The sequence below is a fragment of the Thalassophryne amazonica genome, chromosome 21 (assembly GCF_902500255.1).
Source record: "Thalassophryne amazonica chromosome 21, fThaAma1.1, whole genome shotgun sequence".
NCBI lineage: Eukaryota > Metazoa > Chordata > Actinopteri > Batrachoidiformes > Batrachoididae > Thalassophryne > Thalassophryne amazonica.
Window position 1 is genome coordinate 2,067,347 of NC_047123.1, and position 22,428 is coordinate 2,089,774.

The 22,428-nt window shown below is 47.4% G+C and overlaps 1 long non-coding RNA gene across 1 annotated transcript; it reads left to right on the forward strand.

Moving 5' to 3' along the window:
- The first annotated feature begins 2,542 nt into the window (after positions 1-2,542).
- LOC117503239 lies at positions 2,543-21,798 on the forward strand. The gene is made up of 4 exons (XR_004558526.1): positions 2,543-2,554; positions 10,182-10,185; positions 20,225-20,227; positions 21,308-21,798. It is a non-coding gene; the product is annotated as an uncharacterized LOC117503239 (long non-coding RNA).
- Positions 21,799-22,428: the final 630 nt, after the last annotated feature.

The window sequence follows — 22,428 nt, forward strand, 5'->3', positions numbered from 1 at the left end:
CAGCGGGCTTGCCTGGGATTCAGCCGCTTGGCGGTCCTGATATACTCCAGGTTCCGGTGGTCAGTGAAAACCGTGAATGGCACGGACGTTCCCTCCAACAGATGTCTCCACTCTTCAAGAGCCTCTTTCACCGCAAGGAGTTCTCGATTGCCGACGTCATAGTTCCGTTCGGCCGGGGTCAACCTGTGGGAAAAATAGGCACACGGGTGAAGGACCTTATCGGTCTTCCCGCTCTGGGAAAGCACAGCTCCTATCCCTGAGTCCGAGGCGTCCACTTCAACCACTAACTGGCGACTAGGATCGGGCTGCACCAGAACGGGTGCAGACGAGAAGCGCCGTTTCAACTCCTTGAACGCGGCATCGCAACGATCCGACCAGGTGAAGGGAACTTTTGGTGAGGTCAGGGCTGTCAGGGGGCTAACTACCTGACTGTAGCCCTTAATGAACCTCCTGTAGAAATTAGCAAAGCCGAGGAACTGTTGCAGCTTCCTACGGCTAGTGGGTTGGGGCCAGTCTCTCACCGCCGCAACCTTGGCCGGATCAGGAGCGACGGAGTTGGGGGAGATGATAAACCCCAGGAAGGACAAAGAGGTGCGGTGGAACTCACACTTCTCGCCCTTCACAAACAGCCGGTTCTCCAACAACCGCTGCAGGATCTGACGTACATGCCGGACATGAGTCTCAGGATCCGGAGAAAAGATGAGTATATCGTCTAGATATACGAAGACGAATCGGTGCAGGAAATCCCGCAAGACATCATTAACTAATGCTTGGAACGTCGCGGGGGCGTTGGTGAGGCCGAACGGCATGACCAGGTACTCAAAGTGACCTAATGGGGTGTTGAATGCCGTCTTCCATTTGTCTCCCTTCCGGATCCGAACCAGGTGATACGCATTTCTAAGATCCAGTTTAGTAAAGATTTTGGCTCCATGCAGGGGGGTGAACACGGAATCTAATAATGGCAACGGGTATCGGTTGCGAACCGTAATCTCATTCAGCCCCCTGTAATCAATACATGGACGAAGTCCGCCATCTTTCTTGCCCACAAAAAAGAAACCTGCCCCCATCGGGGAGGTGGAGTTCTGGATCAGCCCGGCAGCTAATGAGTCCCGGATGTAGGTCTCCATTGATTCGCGCTCAGGTCGTGAGAGGTTGTACAGCCTGCTGGACGGGAACTCAGCGCCCGGAACCAAATCAATGGCACAATCGTACGGACGGTGCGGGGGAAGGGTGAGTGCCAGGTCCTTGCTGAAGACGTCAGCAAGATCGTGGTACTCAACCGGCACCGCCGTCAGATTGGGCGGGACTTTGACCTCCTCCTTAGCCTGGGAACCGGGAGGAACCGAGGATCCTAAACACACCCGATGGCAGGTTTCGCTCCACTGAACCACCACCCCAGACGGCCAATTGATCCGGGGATTGTGCTTTAACATCCATGGGATGCCCAAAATCACGCAGGAGGTGGCAGGAGTTACAAAAAACTCAATCTCCTCCCGGTGGTTTCCAGACACCACCAGAGTTACTGGTGGTGTCTTGTGTGTGAGTAAAGGGAGGAGGGTGCCATCTAGTGCCCGCACCTGCAATGGCGTAGGAAGCGCCACCAGAGGGAGCCCTACCTCCTTTGCCCATCTGCTGTCTAGCAGATTCCCTTCTGACCCCGTGTCCACCAGTGCTCGGGCTTGAAGGGTTAAATCCCCGCTCAGGATTGTGACTGGGAGTCGTGTGGCAATTTGTGTGTGTCTCACTTGAATGTCTTGACCCCCCCTTAGCCCAGTCTCTAAGGGTGAGTGTTGACGTTTTGGCCGTTTGGGGCAGTCTCTCTGTGTGTGCTCTGTTGAGCTGCAGAGAAAACACTCTCCACGGATCAGCCTCCCCATTTTGGCCCTGTGCGTTTCCCTAACAACGTCAGCAGGGGGAGCTGTTGCCCCACAAAGCGCTGCGGCTGTGGAGCGTGGGGAGGACGGCCCCTTTTCGAACCCGGAAGGGAGAGGGGCGGCGCGTATCCGGTCACGTCCTTCGCCTCGCTCCCGACGGCGTTCCTCTAACCGATTGTCTAATCGTATAACGAGATTAATAAGCCCGTCTAAATCCCGCGGTTCGTCCTTAGCCACCAGGAGCTCCTTCAGGACCAACGACAGTCCGTTTACGAAGGCGGCGCGGAGGGCAGTGTTATTCCAGCCGGACCTCGCAGCCGCGATGCGGAAGTCGACTGCATAAGCAGCTGCGCTCCGGCGCCCCTGTCTCATTGACAGCAGCACGGCTGAAGCGGTCTCTCCTCTATTTGGATGATCGAACACTGTTCTGAACTCCCTCACAAACCCATCATATGTCAGAAGGAGCCGTGAATTTTGCTCCCAAAGCGCTGTAGCCCAAGCGCGTGCCTTGCCGCGAAGCAGATTAATTACATAAGCTATCTTACTAGCACCAGTCGCGTACATGACAGGACGTTGTGCGAAGACGAGCGAACACTGCATAAGGAAGTCCGCGCATGTCTCCACACAACCTCCGTACGGCTCTGGAGGGCTTATGTATGCTTCAGGGGAAGGTGGGAGGGGTCGTTGAACGACCAGTGGAACGTCACTGTTACGCACAGGGTCGACAGGAGGGAGAGCCGCAGCAGCGCCCTGAGGGCGCGCTTCCACCTGCGCGGCGAGAGCCTCCACCCTGCGGTTAAGGAGGACGTTCTGCTCGGTCATTAAATCCAACCGAGCCGTGAAAACGGTGAGGATCCGCTGCAACTCACCGATCATTCCTCCTGCGGGCGCCTGTGCGCCCTGTTCTTCCATTGGCCATTCAACAGCCGGTTGACGCCCCTCGGGATCCATGACGTTGGCCGAGATATCCTGTTGGGAAAGTGTAAGTACACGGACCCACAACAGGGGGCGCAAATGAACGGACAATAGAATAGGTCAAATAACAACACTTTACTGTTGCGAACGTGCACAACAAACACAACAGATTCCACAATAGATCAAAGGTCAAATTACAAGGTGTCGTGTGGGCAGGCTCGAAGATAGGAGACGCCTGTCCAAAGCAGAACCGGAACCACACGATTTCCTCCGCCACCAGACCCCGGGAATACTGGAGCCGCCAAGTCCCGAACTCCCAGGTGGCCACTGCCTCCGCGTGTCGGACCTGGTACTGCTGGCGAGGAACAAAATCACAATTAAACGTGGGCGCGTCTGCACCCAGCAATCTGCACGGCAGGGAAGCTACCTCCACCTCTCGTTGGAGAAAAAGTCTGTTATCACTCACAAAAATCACAACAAAAAGGCTTTCTATCAAGCAGTCAGGCTGAGGATATTACCTTTCAGGTAGAACGATATCTCGGCAAAGAGGTGGAGATGACGTCTTGCTGATATACCGATGCAGATCAGATGAGTGGTGACAGCTGTCACAGGTGATGAGTGTCAGCTGTCACCCCGGCTGCTCCTGTGAGGCGGCAGCGCCCTCTGGTGCCTGGAGCCCGCACTCCAGGCAGGGTGCCCTCTGGTGGTGGTGGGCCAGCAGTACCTCCTCTTCAGCAGCCCACACAACAATATCTGTTTTTATGTACAAAACAATACCTCCGCCTTTTTTATCTCTTCTATTTACAAAATATAGTTCATATCCCTCCATTTGAACATCAGCCATGAGGTCATCTTTAAGCCAAGATTCTGTGATTGCAACAATGCTGAATCTATTTTTAAACTGGTTTAAATAATCCTTTATTTTTGACATTTTACAGCACAAGCTTCGGATATTTATATGTATGAGTGACAGGGTATCTTCAGTACGTTTTTCACTATTTAACTGTTTTTCCATATAATACTCACAACCAATTGTAGTCAAGTCAAATATACTTTCATCAATATTGGTGTCTATGTCATATATTGTATCATCTGTTTCCATGTTTAATCTGATTTTTTGTTGGTCATACTACCAACTGACGTTATATTCATTTGTCTATTCAGATCTGTACTTTGTAAGGTCCTCCATGTCTCTGATTTGTATACCCTTTGTTCCTTCTTTCATTCTAATCCAAACCCTACAGTTCCAGACGCATGTAGCAACAATGTGTTTCTGTTTTTTTAATAGTCTTGCTTCCCTGGCAATATCTGCATTTTTTTTTCGTTAGATGCTCGTTTATATAAACATTTGTTCCTTTCAGATTCTTTGCCTGTCTTAATAATTCATTTTTGTATTTTCTGCTTATAAATCGTATAATAATATTGGGTAGTTTATTTTTACTGTCTCTGTTCATGAGTTGTTCCAGCCAGATGTAGTCTGTGCTCCAGATGTTGAGTTTATTGGATTAAATTTGTTTGGAAGCTGCCACATAAATTACTGTAAAATAACAAAATCACATCAGCATCTGACAGTGAACCCAAACTGGGACTGTGGCACATTTTACAGACTATTGTGAAGGAAAGTATCAGTGCGTCCACTGGGTCCTGGATAGCAACCACGCAGGCAGACAGCCAGTCCATCTTCTGCACCTGTCCTCTGGCTTTTATTGGATTGAGAATGTGAAACTTAAATGAGAAAAAGGACTGTTTGGTTTCCTTGTCCCAAATAGTTTGATTATATTGAATACATTTGATGTCAGAAACTTTGTTTTAAGCAGAATGTCACAACCAAAATGCCAAACGCTGTTTCCATTCTTTTGTGATCTCCTCAAGAAAACTGAGAAATATTCACCGATTTCAGAAGTACAATACAGAAGCAATGAAGACTTTCAAGGATTACTTTTTATCATTTTATTTAATCTAACCTGCTCCAAATGCACCCTCTGGGAAAATGTCTGATATCCTTTCTTCATGAGCTAACTATCTATATATTGATCGACCGATAGATCGATATACACACACTTTTTTTGTGCACTGTTTTGAGACTTTTTAAGAAGTTTGTCCAGTTTTTCTTTAAAAAGTTTTTGTTCGTTGGTTTGTTTGTTTGTAATGTGTTGTCCTTCTGTTTTCTTACATATGCTGCCAGAAAGTGCAAAATTCCAAAGAGAAAGCAGGAAAAAGAAGTTTATCTCAACAGATTGTCATTGTGACAGTAATGCCCAGCTCAGTGTTGTTTGTTTGCTTATTTTACATGTGTCAGGTCACACATGCGACAGGAAAAACAATTTGTCCGACTTGACAGCGCATCAGACAATCCAGGCACATCCATTCATTTACTGCAGGGGTCATGACCCTGCTCATGGAGGTCATCTCCGCTTTAAGTTTGCCAACTCTTCCAGTTACACCCACTGCTAATTAACTTCGTCAGGTGTACTCAGCCAATCAGGAGCCAAGGAACACCAGACCTGACTAATAAGCTGGTACACCTGAAAATCATACAGGACAGGTGACCTCTAGGAGCAGGGTTAGAGACCTCTAGGAGCAGGGTTAGTGACCTCCAGGAGCAGGGTTAGAGACCTAAAGGAGCAGGGTTAGAGACCCCCAGGAGGAGGGTTAGAGACCTCTAGGAGCAGGGTTAGTGACCTCCAGGAGCAGGGTTAGAGACCTAAAGGAGCAGGGTTAGAGACCCCCAGGAGGAGGGTTAGAGACCTCTAGGAGCAGGGTTAGTGACCTCCAGGAGCAGGGTTAGAGACCTAAAGGAGCAGGGTTAGAGACCTCCAGGAGGAGGGTTAGAGACCTCCAGGAGCAGCAGGGTTAGTGACCTCCAGGAGCAAAATTAGTGACCTGGCCAGGAGCAGGGTTAGAGACCTCCAGGAGCAGGGTTAGAGACCTCCAGGAGCAGGGTTAGAGACCTCCAGGAGCAAAATTAGTGACATGGCCAGGAGCAGGGTTAGAGACCTCCAGGAACAGGGTTAGAGACCTCCAGGAGCAGGGTCTGTGACCTCCAGGAGCAGGGTCTGTGACCTCCAGGAGCAGGGTTACAGACCTCCAGGAGCAGGGTTAGAGACCTCCAGGAGCAGAGTTAGAGACCTCCAGGAGCAGGGTTAGTGACCTCCAGGAGCAGGGTTAGAGACCTCCAGGAGCAGAGTTAGAGACCTCCAAAAGCAGGGTTACAGACCTCCAGGAGCAGAATTAGTGACCTGGCCAGGAGCAGCAGGGTTAGTGACCTCCAGGAGCAGGGTTAGAGACCTCCAGGAGGAGAGTTAGAGACCTCCAGGAGCAGGGTTAGAGACCTCCAGGAGCAGAGTTATAGACCTCCAGAAGCAGGGTTAGTGACCTCCAGGAGCAGGGCTAGTGACCTCCAGGAGCAGGGTTAGAGACCTCCAGGAGCAGAATTAGTGACCTGGCCAGGAGCAGGGTTAGTGGCCTCCAGGAGCAGGGTTAGAGACCTCCAGGAGCAGGGTTAGAGACCTCCAGGAGCACAGTTAGAGACCTCCAGGAGCAGGGTTAAAGACCTCCAGGAGCAGGGTTAGTGACCTCCAGGAGCAGAGTTATAGACCTCCAGAAGCAGGGTTAGTGACCTCCAGGAGCAGGGCTAGTGACCTCCAGGAGCAGGGTTAGAGACCTCCAGGAGCAGAATTAGTGACCTGGCCAGGAGCAGGGTTAGTGGCCTCCAGGAGCAGGGTTAGAGACCTCCAGGAGCAGGGTTAGAGACCTCCAGGAGCACAGTTAGAGACCTCCAGGAGCAGGGTTAAAGACCTCCAGGAGCAGGGTTAGTGACCTCCAGGAGCAGAGTTAGAGACCTCCAGGAGCAGAGTTAGAGACCTCCAGGAGCAAAATTAGTGACCTGGCCAGGAGCAGGGTTAGAGACCTCCAGGAGCAGGGTTAGAGACCTCCAGGAGGAGTGTTAGAGACCTCCAGGAGCAGCAGGGTTAGTGACCTCCAGGAGCAAAATTAGTGACATGGCCAGGAGCAGGGTTAGAGACCACCAGGAGCAGGGTCTGTGACCTCCAGGAGCAGGGTCTGTGACCTCCAGGAGCAGGGTTAGAGACCCCCAGAAGCAGGGTTACAGACCTCCAGGAGCAGGGTTAGAGACCTCCAGGAGCAAAATTAGCGACATGGCCAGGAGCAGGGTTAGAGACCTCCAGGAGCAGAGTTAGAGACCTCCAGGAGCAGGGTTAGTGACCTCCAGGAGCAGGGTTAGTGACCTCCAGGAGCAGGGCTAGTGACCTCCAGGAGCAGGGTTAGAGACCTCCAGGAGCAGAATTAGTGACCTGGCCAGCAGCAGGGTTAGTGGCCTCCAGGAGCAGGGTTAGAGACCTCCAGGAGCAGGGTTAGAGACCTCCAGGAGCAGGGTTAGTGACCTCCAGGAGCAGGGTTAGAGACCTCCAGGAGCAGAGTTAGAGACCTCCAAAAGCAAGGTTACAGACCTCCAGGAGCAGAATTAGTGACCTGGCCAGGAACAGCAGGGTTAGTGACCTCCAGGAGCAGAGTTAGAGACCTCCAGGAGCAGGGTTAGTGACCTCCAGGAGCAGGGTTAGAGACCTCCAGGAGCAGAGTTATAGACCTCCAGAAGCAGGGTTAGTGACCTCCAGGAGCAGGGCTAGTGACCTCCAGGAGCAGGGTTAGAGACCTCCAGGAGCAGGGTTAGAGACCTCCAGGAGCAGAGTTAGAGACCTCCAGGAGCAGGGTTAAAGACCTCCAGGAGCAGGGTTAAAGACCTCCAGGAGCAGGGTTAGTGACCTCCAGGAGCAGAGTTAGAGACCTCCAGGAGCAGAGTTAGAGACCTCCAGGAGCAAAATTAGTGACCTGGCCAGGAGCAGGGTTAGAGACCTCCAGGAGGAGTGTTAGAGACCTCCAGGAGCAGCAGGGTTAGTGACCTCCAGGAGCAAAATTAGTGACATGGCCAGGAGCAGGGTTAGAGACCTCCAGGAGCAGGGTTAGAGACCACCAGGAGCAGGGTCTGTGACCTCCAGGAGCAGGGTTAGAGACCCCCAGAAGCAGGGTTACAGACCTCCAGGAGCAGGGTTAGAGACCTCCAGGAGCAAAATTAGTGACATGGCCAGGAGCAGGGTTAGAGACCTCCAGGAGCAGAGTTAGAGACCTCCAGGAGCAGGGTTAGTGACCTCCAGGAGCAGGGTTAGTGACCTCCAGAAGCAGGGTTAGTGACCTCCAGGAGCAGGGCTAGTGACCTCCAGGAGCAGGGTTAGAGACCTCCAGGAGCAGAATTAGTGACCTGGCCAGGAGCAGGGTTAGTGGCCTCCAGGAGCAGGGTTAGAGACCTCCAGGAGCAGGGCTAGAGACCTCCAGGAGCAGAGTTAGAGACCTCCAGGAGCAGGGTTAGTGACCTCCAGGAGCAGGGTTAAAGACCTCCAGGAGCAGGGTTAAAGACCTCCAGGAGCAGGGTTAGTGACCTCCAGGAGCAGTGTTAGAGATCTCCAGGAGCAGAGATAGAGATCTCCAGGAGCAGAGTTAGAGACCTCCAGGAGCAGGGTTAGAGACCTCCAGGAGCAGAGTGTGTGACCCCAAATTTATAGTGATTAAAGATTGTAAAAATAAAAGTCAATTATTCCTTTTTGAAACAGTCAAACCTGAACTGAAGACGGATCGTTTGTGTGTCGGTGTCGATAATTTAAACGTGCTTCTTCTTTTGTGGTTTCTGCTGTTGTTTTGTTTTGTGTCTCGGAGTGTTTTATCCTCATAAAATCCTGGGCCCCAATGCACGAAGCATCTCAAAGTCATCTCAAAGAGCTCCAACCTTAGCCTAAAATTTTCTGGAAAGGAATCGTATCCTAAGAGTGAGCCAACAAGTGTCTGAGAGCAAGAAGGAGACTGAAACCCCTGTCTTAGTGAGAAGGTGGGATTGACCCCATTGCTAGATATGACATGTTCCTGTAGGAGCTGTGATTGGTTGTCACCAAAAGGGAAGGGGAAATTTAAAAAATGCACTCTGCGCTCTTACATAGTATGAATGAACAGTAAAATCAACCAATCATGGAAGTGTATTAAGAAATGCATAATCATGAAAATAATTTAATGTCATGAAGATGATACTCAGCAAAATTAAATTTGAGTGATTGCTGGGCCAGTCACTAAACCTCTAAATTCTTGTGCTCCAATGCATTATGGGAGTTTTGGGTTTTGGGATTCTAAATGTTGCTATTGTGGTTCATGTTAGTTTAAAAATGTTGTTAGTGTTGTTGATTTATTGTGCTTTTGTAGTTAATTTGTTTAGTGAGTTAAGTGTCACCATGTTGTCACCATAAGTGAAAAGTGTTTCGTGGTTGATGCCATCCTGTGTTGTTTTATCTGAAAAATAAGAGTGCCTCCTAGTGGCCGAGTGCCAAAAAGACAAAAGCTCTCGCTTGTCTTTCATTATTTCACGCAGCTCACCACAAAATGAATTGTTACACAGCTTGAAGATGTTTGAACGTATCTTATTCACATGCCGATTATCTACATATTAAAAGTGTGCCTGGGTGCGTGAGTTTATTAATAAGTTTAATGTACGTACATAATATAATTGTAAATACGTTAAAATTACATGTATGACACAAGAAGGTGAAAACACTTATTTCCATTGTTGTCCATTTGAAATCAAATGACAAAACAGAAGTCATAACAAAATAAAATATCAATAATACTGATAATAATAATAAAAATCATGATAATATTAATGTGTGTATATGATAACAAGAACCTAAACAATTTATAAATACATTAAGACAGTAAATTAACATAAAATAATTACATAGATGATGCTGGTAGTGTGTTACTGACTCTTGCTTGCCTCTACTGGTGGTTGGCTCTCACTGCGGTATTGTATCACTTCCTGTTCCGGAGCACAGCGGTGTTTTTCTATATCTGTTAGCTGTTTAATCTGCACAGTTAGATTGATCTAGTTAACTAGATAACGATTTGTTTCACAGTGTAATCTTCACGTGCCTTAACTAAAGCACTCCCTCTGCTGAATCACCTCTAAATTATTTACACATTATTCACTTTGTGTGTTTTTAGGAATCCGCTAGCTTAGCGCAGCTACTAGCTCTTAGCCGGTTTAGCATGGCGGCTTCTCCTGTCTCTCCCGCACGTTTCTGCTCTGGGTGTGAAATGTTTAGTTATTCCTCGGCCTCCTTTAGCAGTAATGGTACTTGTAATAAGTGTAGCATATTCGTAGCTTTGGAGGCCAGGCTGGGCAAATTGGAGACTCGGCTCCGCACCGTGGAAAATTCTACAGCTAGCCAGGCCCCTGTAGTCAGTGCGGACCAAGGTAGCTTAACAGCCGTTAGTTTCCCTCTGGCAGATCCCGAGCAGCCGAGAAAGCAGGCCGACTGGGTGACTGTGAGGAGGAAGCGTAGTTCTAAACAGAAGCCCCGTGTACACCGCCAACCCGTTCACATTTCTAACCGTTTTTCCCCACTCGACGACACACCCGCCGAGGATCAAACTCTGGTTATTGGCGACTCTGTTTTGAGAAATGTGAAGTTAGCGACACCAGCAACCATAGTCAATTGTCTTCCGGGGGCCAGAGCAGGCGACACTGAAGGAAATTTGAAACTGCTGGCTAAGGCTAAGCGTAAATTTGGTAAGATTGTAATTCACGTCGGCAGTAATGACACCCGGTTACGCCAATCGGAGGTCACTAAAATTAACATTGAATCGGTGTGTAACTTTGCAAAAACAATGTCGGACTCTGTAGTTTTCTCTGGGCCCCTCCCCAGTCGGACCGGGAGTGACATGTTTAGCCGCATGTTCTCCTTGAATTGCTGGCTGTCTGAGTGGTGTCCAAAAAATGAGGTGGGCTTCATAGATAATTGGCAAAGCTTCTGGGGAAAACCTGGTCTTGTTAGGAGAGACGGCATCCATCCCACTTTGGATGGAGCAGCTCTCATTTCTAGAAATCTGGCCAATTTTCTTAAATCCTCCAAACCGTGACTATCCAGGGTTGGGACCAGGAAGCAGAGTTGTAGTCTTACACACCTCTCTGCAGCTTCTCTCCCCCTGCCATCCCCTCATTACCCCATCCCCGTAGAGACGGTGCCTGCTCCCAGACCACCAATAACCAGCAAAAATCTATTTAAGCATAAAAATTCAAAAAGAAAAAATAATATAGCACCTTCAACTGCACCACAGACTAAAACAGTTAAATGTGGTCTATTAAACATTAGGTCTCTCTCTTCTAAGTCCCTGTTAGTAAATGATATAATAATTGATCAACATATTGATTTATTCTGCCTTACAGAAACCTGGTTACAGCAGGATGAATATGTTAGTTTAAATGAGTCAACTCCCCCGAGTCACACTAACTGCCAGAATGCTCGTAGCACGGGCCGAGGCAGAGGATTAGCAGCAATCTTCCATTCCAGCTTATTAATTAATCAAAAACCCAGACAGAGCTTTAATTCATTTGAAAGCTTGACTCTTAGTCTTGTCCATCCAAATTGGAAGTCCCAAAAAACCAGTTTTATTTGTTATTATCTATCGTCCACCTGGTCGTTACTGTGAATTTCTCTGTGAATTTTCAGACTTTTTGTCTGACTTAGTGCTTAGCTCAGATAAGATAATTATAGTGGGCGATTTTAACATCCACACAGATGCTGAGAATGACAGCCTCAACACTGCATATAATCTATTATTAGACTCAATTGGCTTTGCTTAAAATGTAAATGAGTCCACCCACCACTTTAATCATATCTTAGATCTTGTTCTGACTTATGGTATGGAAATTGAAGACTTAACAGTATTCCCTGAAAACTCCCTTCTGTCTGATCATTTCTTAATAACATTTACATTTACTCTGATGGACTACCCAGCAGTGGGGATTAAGTTTCATTACACTAGAAGTCTTTCAGAAAGCGCTGTAACTAGGTTTAAGGATATGATTCCTTCTTTATGTTCTCTAATGGCATATACCAACACAGTGCAGAGTAGCTACCTAAACTCTGTAAGTGAGATAGAGTATCTCGTCAATAGTTTTACATCCTCATTGAAGACAACTTTGGATGCTGTAGCTCCTCTGAAAAAGAGAGCTTTAAATCAGAAGTGCCTGACTCCGTGGTATAACTCACAAACTCGCAGCTTAAAGCAGATAACCCGTAAGTTGGAGAGGAAATGGCGTCTCACTAATTTAGAAGATCTTCACTTAGCCTGGAAAAAGAGTCTGTTGCTCTATAAAAAAGCCCTCCGTAAAGCTAGGACATCTTACTACTCATCACTAATTGAAGAAAATAAGAACAACCCCAGGTTTCTTTTCAGCACTGTAGCCAGGCTGACAAAGAGTCAGAGCTCTATTGAGCCGAGTATTCCTTTAACTTTAACTAGTAATGACTTCATGACTTTCTTTGCTAATAAAATTTTAACTATTAGAGAAAAAATTACTCATAACCATCCCAAAGACGTATCGTTATCTTTGGCTGCTTTCAGTGATGCCGGTATTTGGTTAGACTCTTTCTCTCCGATTGTTCTGAGTTATTTTCATTAGTTACTTCATCCAAACCATCAACATGTCTATTAGACCCCATTCCTACCAGGCTGCTCAAGGAAGCCCTACCATTATTTAATGCTTCGATCTTAAATATGATCAATCTATCTTTGTTAGTTGGCTATGTACCACAGGCTTTTAAGGTGGCAGTAATTAAACCATTACTTAAAAAGCCATCACTTGACCCAGCTATCTTAGCTAATTATAGGCCAATCTCCAACCTTCCTTTTCTCTCAAAAATTCTTGAAAGGGTAGTTGTAAAACAGCTAACTGATCATCTGCAGAGGAATGGTCTATTTGAAGAGTTTCAGTCAGGGTTTAGAATTCATCATAGTACAGAAACAGCATTAGTGAAGGTTACAAATGATCTTCTTATGGCCTCGGACAGTGGACTCATCTCTGTGCTTGTTCTGTTAGACCTCAGTGCTGCTTTTGATACTGTTGACCATAAAAGTTTATTACAGAGATTAGAGCATGCCATAGGTATTAAAGGCACTGCGCTGCGGTGGTTTGAATCATATTTATCTAATAGATTACAATTTGTTCATGTAAATGGGGAATCTTCTTCACAGACTAAGGTTAATTATGGAGTTCCACAAGGTTCTGTGCTAGGACCAATTTTATTCACTTTATACATGCTTCCCTTAGGCAGTATTATTAGACGGCATTGCTTAAATTTTCATTGTTACGCAGATGATACCCAGCTTTATCTATCCATGAAGCCAGAGGACACACACCAATTAGTTAAACTGCAGGATTGTCTTACAGACATAAAGACATGGATGACCTCTAATTTCCTGCTTTTAAACTCAGATAAAACTGAAGTTATTGTACTTGGCCCCACAAATCTTAGAAACATGGTGTCTAACCAGATCCTTACTCTGGATGGCATTACCCTGACCTCTAGTAATACTGTGAGAAATCTTGGAGTCATTCAATGCGCATATTAAACAAATATGTAGGACTGCTTTTTTGCATTTACGCAATATCTCTAAAATTAGAAAGGTCTTGTCTCAGAGTGATGCTGAAAAAGTAATTCATGCATTTATTTCCTCTAGGCTGGACTATTGTAATTCATTATTATCAGGTTGTCCTAAAAGTTCCCTGAAAAGCCTTCAGTTAATTCTAAATGCTGCAGCTAGAGTTCTAACGGGGACTAGAAGGAGAGAGCATATCTCACCCATATTGGCCTCTCTTATAAGGTTTTGAATAATCAGGTCCCATCTTATCTTAGTGACCTCATAGTACCATATCACCCCAATAGAGCGCTTCGCTCTCAGACTGCAGACTTACTTGTAGTTCCTAGGGTTTGTAAGAGTAGAATGGGAGGCAGAGCCTTCAGCTTTCAGGCTCCTCTCCTGTGGAACCAGCTCCCAATTCAGATCAGGGAGACAGACACCCTCTCTACTTTTAAGATTAGGCTTAAAACTTTCCTTTTTGCTAAAGCTTATAGTTAGGGCTGGATCAGGTGACCCTGAACCATCCCTTAGTTATGCTGCTATAGACTTAGACTGCTGGGGGGTTCCCATGATGCACTGAGTGTTTCTTTCTCTTTTTGCTCTGTATGCACCACTCTGCATTTAATCATTAGTGATCGATCTCTGCTCCCCTCCACAGCATGTCTTTTTCCTGGTTCTCTCCCTCAGCCCCAACCAGTCCCAGCAGAAGACTGCCCCTCCCTGAGCCTGGTTCTGTTGCAGGTTTCTTCCTGTTAAAAGGGAGTTTTTCCTTCCCACTGTCGCCAAGTGCTTGCTCACAGGGGGTCGTTTTGACCGTTGGGGTTTTTACGTAATTATTGTATGGCCTTGCCTTACAATATAAAGCGCCTTGGCGCAACTGTTGTGATTTGGCGCTATATAAATAAAATTGATTGATTGATTGATTGACTCACTGTCATACGGAGAATATCTCTGCTTCCTCTCCGTCTTTTCCACCAGCTCGTCTGTTTAAGACACTCTTAGGCTTCTTAAAAGTCCTCCTCCCTCCTCTTACCAGTTTGGCATCTTAGAAGCTCTTTTATGGTTTAAGACAGGGGTGGGCAATTAATTTTTACAAGGGGCCACATAGGGAACCTGAATTATGTCCGAGGGCCACACCATCGATAACTCGGCTGTCTCCCATTACAAATTTTACAAAAAATTTCCTATTTAATAGCTTTTATAGGTAATGTTTTATTGTAATAATATGTAAATATTTAAATATACCTAAATAAACCTCTCTAATGATTTGCAACACACAAGCTTGACAATAATAATAATAATAATAATCACAGACCTCATGAGGGCCGGACAGAGAGATGCAAAGGGCCGCAGTTTGCCCAGGTCTGGTTTAAGATGTTTTGCGGACAACTTTTATCTTAGAGAGAAAATTCTAAGAAATGTCTAAAAATTTGAGAAATTCTAAGATTTTTCTTAGAATAATGTCACTAGGAGCTATTTTTAGCCTGAGGATGCTTCGTGCGTACAGTGTTAAGTCTTTGCCTGCTTCATGGATTGACGTTCATGTCTTCATTCAGCGGTTCTGCTCCGACCCGCTCGGTCCATCTCCTAACGTTCTGGCTCTGAGCTGCACGTCCTCTTTGAGGACAGACTGAAGGTGTCCTTTGTGAGGTTTGTCTCTTGGCTTTGAATATCGTTTTTGTAAAGAGCGATTGTTGTGCTGCACAGACGGAGACGACCTGCCGACCGCTACAGTTTCTCTGTTTGTTTGTTTGTTTGTGGAGGAAACGCTGATAATCACTGAGGACAGACTCACCACATGGACAACAGCTTGGATTTGGTCTGTAACACTTACTGACTGATGATGAACTTTGACCTCTGCAGGCAGGATGTTGCCGTTCAAAGAGGGAAGAGAAAATGTCAGCAGCACATGGCAACAAACAGATCATCAGCTGATGGACAAAGTCGCTCGGAGTCGTGTCTGCAAGCGGATCTGTCTGTGTCCTTGGACAGGACACGCCAGCTGCATCGTCCCAGTCCACCCAGCTGGAAACAGGTTCTGTCCTTGGTTGGGGAAGTAACCAGTGATGGACAGGAGTCCCACCTGGGTGGAGTCATAGACTCTGATCTGTTCCACGCTGTGGTCCCGCGGTGAGTCATTTGTCTCTTTAAATTCAGTGCAGTGAAACTTCAAAGTTCAAAATGTCAGAATTTATTTTTTAATCAAACCCAAAGTGACTGTGTGTTTGTCGCTGATGTTTCCTTTCAGTTTTTGGTTTCTGTAACGTGGGTCAGTGTCACGATGTCATGTGACGTGCACAGATTTTGGGATGTTGTTAGAGGGTGACGTGTTAGTCTTAGACTCCGCCCCCTGCCTCTCCTCTTGCACTCCACTGTGGGCTGAATGAAAGCATGTCAGAAAATAAAGAGATCTAAATGTCAGCGGGGAGCCGAGTGCATTCCTCTGGTCGTGTCCAAGTCCGGTCACCCAGAACAACTTGTGATCCTGGGACAAAGCTGGCGACAGCAGGTGGCCATATAAAGAAATTTTCCTGCCAAGAATTAGATCTTATCCCAGCAAAGTGCCATTGAGTCTGAGATAAAATCCCTCCAGGCCCCGCCCTCCTCCCTGCTGGGTCCAGAAGGATTTTCATTTCAGTTTCTTTACACAACGATGCTTTTCATCGTGAGCGGAGTGAGATGACAGTGCTGCAGCGTGGAATAAATGGGAAGCAGCTGAAAGGCAGAATTATCCTCTGGACCTGCAACACGGCCTGGAATGTCCCACTGTTCACACACACACACACACACACACACACACACACACACACACACACACACACACACACACACACACACACAGTGGTACCGGTCCATACAGCCGCTCCGTTTTTAATCCAAACACGGCATCTATTTTATAATTTCATCTCCTCTGACTCCTCTTTCCCATCTGCTGTTTTCTGAGGACATATAAATGATGCATGAGGATGAAAATGTCACCCCCAAAATAAAGGGAAAGCAATTCTGTCAGACAGAAAATGGAAACATTCCTTCTTTTTTCTTCTTGTTTTGCAGCTCTGCTGTTGGACTTCAGCCCTGAAAGGATTCAACATTTGAAGAGTTTAAAGGCAACGTGTGACTTATGACATCACTTAGTCTGTGTGACTAGTTAGTCATCAGAAGCAAACCAGATCTGCACTCATTAATGCTGAAATGACAGCAGCATTCTGACATGTTTCAGCCACGCATCGCCACACTGGGCTAAAAATGGCCGAATAGACTTACAGCCACAAACCGCTAAGCAGGTCAGGTGGATGGAGGGTCAGGTGGGAGGTGGGTCAGGTGGATGGAGGGTCAGGTGGGAGGTGGGCCAGGTGGATGGAGGGTCAGGTGGGAGGTGGGTCAGGTGGATGGAGGGTCAGGTGGGAGGTGGGCCAGGTGGATGGAGGGTCAGGTGGGAGGTGGGTCAGGTGGATGGAGGGTCAGGTGGGAGGTGGGCCAGGTGGATGGAGGGTCAGGTGGGAGGTGGGTCAGGTGGATGGAGGGTCAGGTGGGAGGTGGGCCAGGTGGATGGAGGGTCAGGTGGGAGGTGGGTCAGGTGGATGGAGGGTCAGGTGGGAGGTGGGTCAGGTGGATGGAGGGTCAGGTGGGAGGTGGGCCAGGTGGATGGAGGGTCAGGTGGGAGGTGGGTCAGGTGGATGGAGGGTCAGGTGGGAGGTGGGCCAGGTGGATGGAGGGTCAGGTGGGAGGTGGGTCAGGTGGGAGGTGGGTCAGGTGGATGGAGGGTCAGGTGGGAGGTGGGCCAGGTGGATGGAGGGTCAGGTGGGAGGTGGGTCAGGTGGATGGAGGGTCAGGTGGGAGGTGGGTCAGGTGGATGGAGGGTCAGGTGGGAGGTGGGCCAGGTGGATGGAGGGTCAGGTGGGAGGTGGGTCAGGTGGGAGGTGGGTCAGGTGGATGGAGGGTCAGGTGGGAGGTGGGTCAGGTGGATGGAGGGTCAGGTGGGAGGTGGGCCAGGTGGATGGAGGGTCAGGTGGGAGGTGGGTCAGGTGGGAGGTGGGTCAGGTGGATGGAGGGTCAGGTGGGAGGTGGGTCAGAAGTCAGACTCAAAGCCCCGCCCCCACTGCACACTGACTGTGCTCTCTGATTTCTGCTGAGGTGTTTGAAGCTCGTAACCAAAGCGTTTCTGTGAATGATCAGAAGAGCAAAAGTTGATAAATATTTGCATATATTGCTTTTTGTTGTGTTTTCTTTTTCTTCTTCAGTGGTTTAATAGAAAAATATAATTTTGAAGTAACCAAACCAAATCCATTTTCACCAAAATATTGAATGCAAGAACGTTTTTCTAGTTCATGCAGAAATATGTCAATTCTTAAGTTAGAAACCTTATTTTGAAATCAATAAAGCTGACTTCTTTGTGGGTGTGGTGCTTGTTTGTACCGAAACTAATCACGAATCAATAAATGATGTTAAAACACTATTCAACAAGTCCAGCGGGACACTGTTTATTAAAATGTACAGATTTTATTTTATATTTTTAACTTTTTATTTGTTATTATTAAATGTATGTAATTCAAGGTGAAATTTGTTCCCACACTGACATTCATTTATTCATTCATTCTCCACCATTTGTAGGGGTCCAGGTCAAAGTGGCCGTACACCAAGCAGCTCATCCCATGCTTCCCTGTCCATGGCCAAGTCCTCCAACTCTTCCATCTGATAAATATAATCCGAGGACTCCCCAGGGAAAACGACCAGGGGGCATCACCACCTTACCGCTGTGGACAGGTTTGTGAACTCTGGTGAGCTAGAAGAGTTATCTGCAGAATTAACTCCTGCTAGGGGCACTGACGGCCGATTGGTCCCAAGTGAGGAGACCAAGTATGACTGACAAAAGCCCACACTGGCTGACCCTCAATTATAATATTTAGCCCGTTTTCTATTTTATTTTATATGTTTAAGGTTTAGATGTGTCCAAAGTGTTTTTAAATTAATTTTTAAAACACTGATAACTGATTGTACAATTTATTCATTTATTTTCTTTACCTGCTTATTCCAATTAAGGGTCACAGGAGGTTGAGCCTATCTGCTCATTAGGTGAGAGGCGGGACTCACCTGGACAGGCCACCAGTCTAACACAGGTCAAATTGTTGTTTATAATGAATCAAAGTCGTGGAGCATCATAAGAATCATTAAAAGCTCCCAGCAAAGATATATATGTATATATATATATATATATATATATATATATATATATATATATATATATATATATATATATATATATATATATATATCTGTATCTCTGAGATGATCTTCGTGGAGTTTCTGATGATGGTTTTGTGACTGTTTGTCTCCACTGTGACGTCCTCCTTTATACACGGTGATGATGACATTTAACCTGAGAGACAGAAATGATTTTTTTGTGGTAGTTTAGCTTTGGATGGTAACGTGTGACGACTCAGAAAAGGAAACGGTCAAATTTGTGTGCATATGTTTTTATTTTATAGCTGTGCACTCACATCATCAGGGTTCATCTCAGAACGCACGCTGAACATCAGCTGAGGTCTCATGGAATATATCATCATCTTCACTCCAACCTGGGTTTGCCTCAAACGTGCCAGCAGTAGGCCAACTCTAAATCCATGTGCATGTGTGTGACATTATGTGGGTTTATCCCAACTTGGACTTAAAATACATCCAACCACAGTCTGGAGGACTGTGCTGCTCCTGTCTCCCACTTCAAGGTTTTTTTTTTTTTGAAAGGTGCACAGATAGAGCATCGTGCACGGACGCCCTCCCCTCAGCGTGCACACACACAGCTGCAGACCAGCCTCTCCTTTCCTGGATCATTTGCCGGTGACCACCTGATACTTTCTGTGCCAAATGGTCTGAGACCACCTATCCTGCAGGTCCCTACTGTGGATCAGCTGAACCCTTCCAGCAACTAACTCTGCCTAATTAACCCCATATGTTTGTGCAGAGTTCAGATCCACCCACTGGCAGTTCTATGGTTCAGCACCAGAATAATTTAAAGGCAGATTTCATGCATGTTTTTGGCCTCTTTGATCGAAGACAGACGTATTGATCAGACAACAACGAGCCTTCAGGATGAAAGGCAGCCTTGTTTTTCTGGCCTCAAAAGTAAACCTTTTACTTGAACAAAAGTAAAATTATGCAGGAAATAAAACTGTTGTTCGAATGTCCGTGAAAGTCACTATCATCATCTCAAAAGATGAAAAGTTTAAACTTGATTATATTCTTTCACAAGTGACTTTTATTTATCATGATGATGTATCCTACAGGTATTTCAAAATCTAATTCATTTTACAAATCTGTTCTGCAATCAAAGTATGATATATATATATATATATATATATATATATATATATAGCAAGTAAACCGCTTCCTCCAGGACACTGTGAGCGACCCTCTGAGAGACCTGGAACTGGAGCCCAACAAAGCTCTCATCAGCCCAGATCCCCCAACAACAGAGTTCAACCTGAAGGAGCCAAGCCTGAAGGAGGTTAAGGAGGTTGTCAAGGCGGCCCGCTCTGTGTCAGCACCAGGCCCCAGTGGAATTCCTTATCTGGTCTACAAGCGCTGCCCAGAGCTTCTACGGCACCTGTGGAGGATCCTGAAGGTGATTTGGAGAAGGGGCCGACCAGTGGAGGCATGCTGAGGGAGTTTAGATCCCCAAAGAGGAGAACTCACGAGACATCAGTCAATTTTGATCCATCTCACTGCTGAGCGTGGAAGGGAAGGTGTTTTTTAGCATCGTCTCACGAAGACTGACCGAGTTCCTCCTCAAGAACAGCTATATTGACCCATCAGTTCAGAAGGGAGGGATCTCTGCTCCTGGCTGCTTGGAACACACTGGGGTCATCACACAACTCATCAGAGAGGCCCATGAGAACAAAGGCGACCTAACTGTGTTGTGGTTGGACCTGGTCAACGCGTACGGGTCCATACCACACAAGCTGGTTGAGCTCGCTCTCCACCTCCACCATGTTCCCAGTACGATCAAGGACCTCATCCTGGATTATTATAATAACTTCAGGATGAGAGTTACTTCTGGGTCAGAGACATCGGACTGGCATCGCATTGGGAAAGGGATAATTACAGGCTGCATCATCTCTGTTGTCCTCTTCTCCCTAGCCATGAACATGGTGGTCAAGTCAGCTGAGGTGGAATGCAGAGGGCCCCTGACCAAGTCAGGTGTACAACAGCCCCCCATCAGAGCCTATATGGATGACCTCACCGTAACAACCATGTCGGTCCCGGGGTGCAGGTGGATCCTGCAAGGGCTCGAAAAGCTCATCACCTGGGCAAGGATGAGCTTCAAGCCCTCCAAATCACAATCCATGGTGCTGAAGAAGGGGAAGGTGAGTGACAAGTTCCGCTTTTCCATCTCAGGAACTGTCATCCCAACCATCACGGAGCAACCCGTGAAGAGTTTGGGGAAACTCTTCGACTCCACCCTGAAGGACTCAGCAGCCATCCAGAAGGCCAGCTTAGAACTTGGAACCTGGCTCACCAAGGTAGACAAGTCTGGCCTGCCTGGTAGGTTTAAAGCCTGGATCTACCAGCATTCAATCCTGCCCCACATCCTGTGGCCCCTGTTGATTTATGCAGTCCCAGTAACAGCAGTTGAGTCCCTAGAGAGGAAGATCAGTGGCTTTCTTCGAAAGTGGCTGGGACTTCCTCGCAGCCTTACCAGTGCTGCCCTGTACGGAACGAGTAACATCCTGCAGCTTCCTCTCAGTGGTCTCACAGAAGAGTTCATGGTGGCATGCACCAGAGAAGTTCTACAGTACAGGGACTCAAAGGACTGCAAAGTGTCAGCAGCCGGCATCGAGGTGAGGACAGGAAGGAAGTGGAAGGCATGGGAAGCAGTGGAGCTGGCAGAGTCACGCCTAAGACAGAAGGCATTGGTAGGCACTGTGGCAACAGACAGAGCAGGCTTGGGTTACTTCCCAAAGATCCTCATCAGCCAGGCCCATGGGAAGGAAAGGCACCACCTGATCCAGGAGGAGCTAGGGTGTGGAGGAAGAGGGGGTGAGCAGGGCAGTAGGACTACGGCAACAGGGAGCATGGACAAGGTGGGAGAGCGCACTACAGTGCAGGATCACCTGGACAAACATCTTGCAGCCAGATTTTCAGCGGGTCCGCTTCCTGGTGCAAGCTGTCTACGATGCTCTGCCAAGTCCAGCGAACCTCCATGTGTGGGGGAAAAGTGAGACACCTTCCTGCCCACTGTGCTCTGGTAGAGGCTCTTTAGAACACCTCCTCAGTGGCTGCCCAAAGGCTCTGGCAGATGGTCGCTATCGCTGGCGCCATGACCAGGTGCTTAAGGCAGTCGCTGAGAGCGTAGCCTCAGCCATCAGCTCCAGCAAGAACCATCATGCTCCAAAGAAGGCAATCTCCTTTGTTAAAGCTGGAGAAAAACCCAGAGCAAACCAACATGCAACATCAGGACTGCTCCACACAGCAGCTGACTGGCAGTTGCAGGTTGACCTGGGTAGGCAGCTGAGGTTCCCCCAGCACATCGCAACAACATTCCTTCGCCCAGATATGATCATGGCCTCTCAGTCTTCGAAACAGCTGATCATACTGGAGTTGACAGTGCCCTGGGAAGAAAACATCGAGGAGGCCAATGAGAGGAAGAGGGCTAAGTACCAGGAAATGGTGGAGGAGTGCAGGGAGGGAGGCTGGAAGACGGTCTACGAGCCCATAGAGGTAGGCTGCAGGGGATTTGCAGGGCGGTCTCTGTGCAAGATCCTCAGCCGCCTGGGCATCGTAGGAGCAGCAAAGAAGAGGGCCATCAAGTTCGCAAGTGAAGCCGCCGAAAAGGCCACCAGGTGGCTTTGGGTGAAGAGGGCAGATCCGTGGGCTGCTACTGGGATGCAAGTCGGGGCTTGATCACCCCTGGCTGGGTCGCCTGGGTGAGGGTGTATGATGTTGCAAGACCCGAAACACCCGATGACCCCAGGATACATCACTGATGATGCGTCCCAGTGCATCCATGAGGTGTATTTTGAATATAGAATATATATATATATTGTTATTTTGTTCATGACTATTATCAATCAGTATGGTCTAGATTTTGAGTGCAGCTTTGGTTCAGGAAGCTTAGGTTCTACAAGGAAGACTCAGGTTTTAGCGTCCCTTGCTAATTAATGAC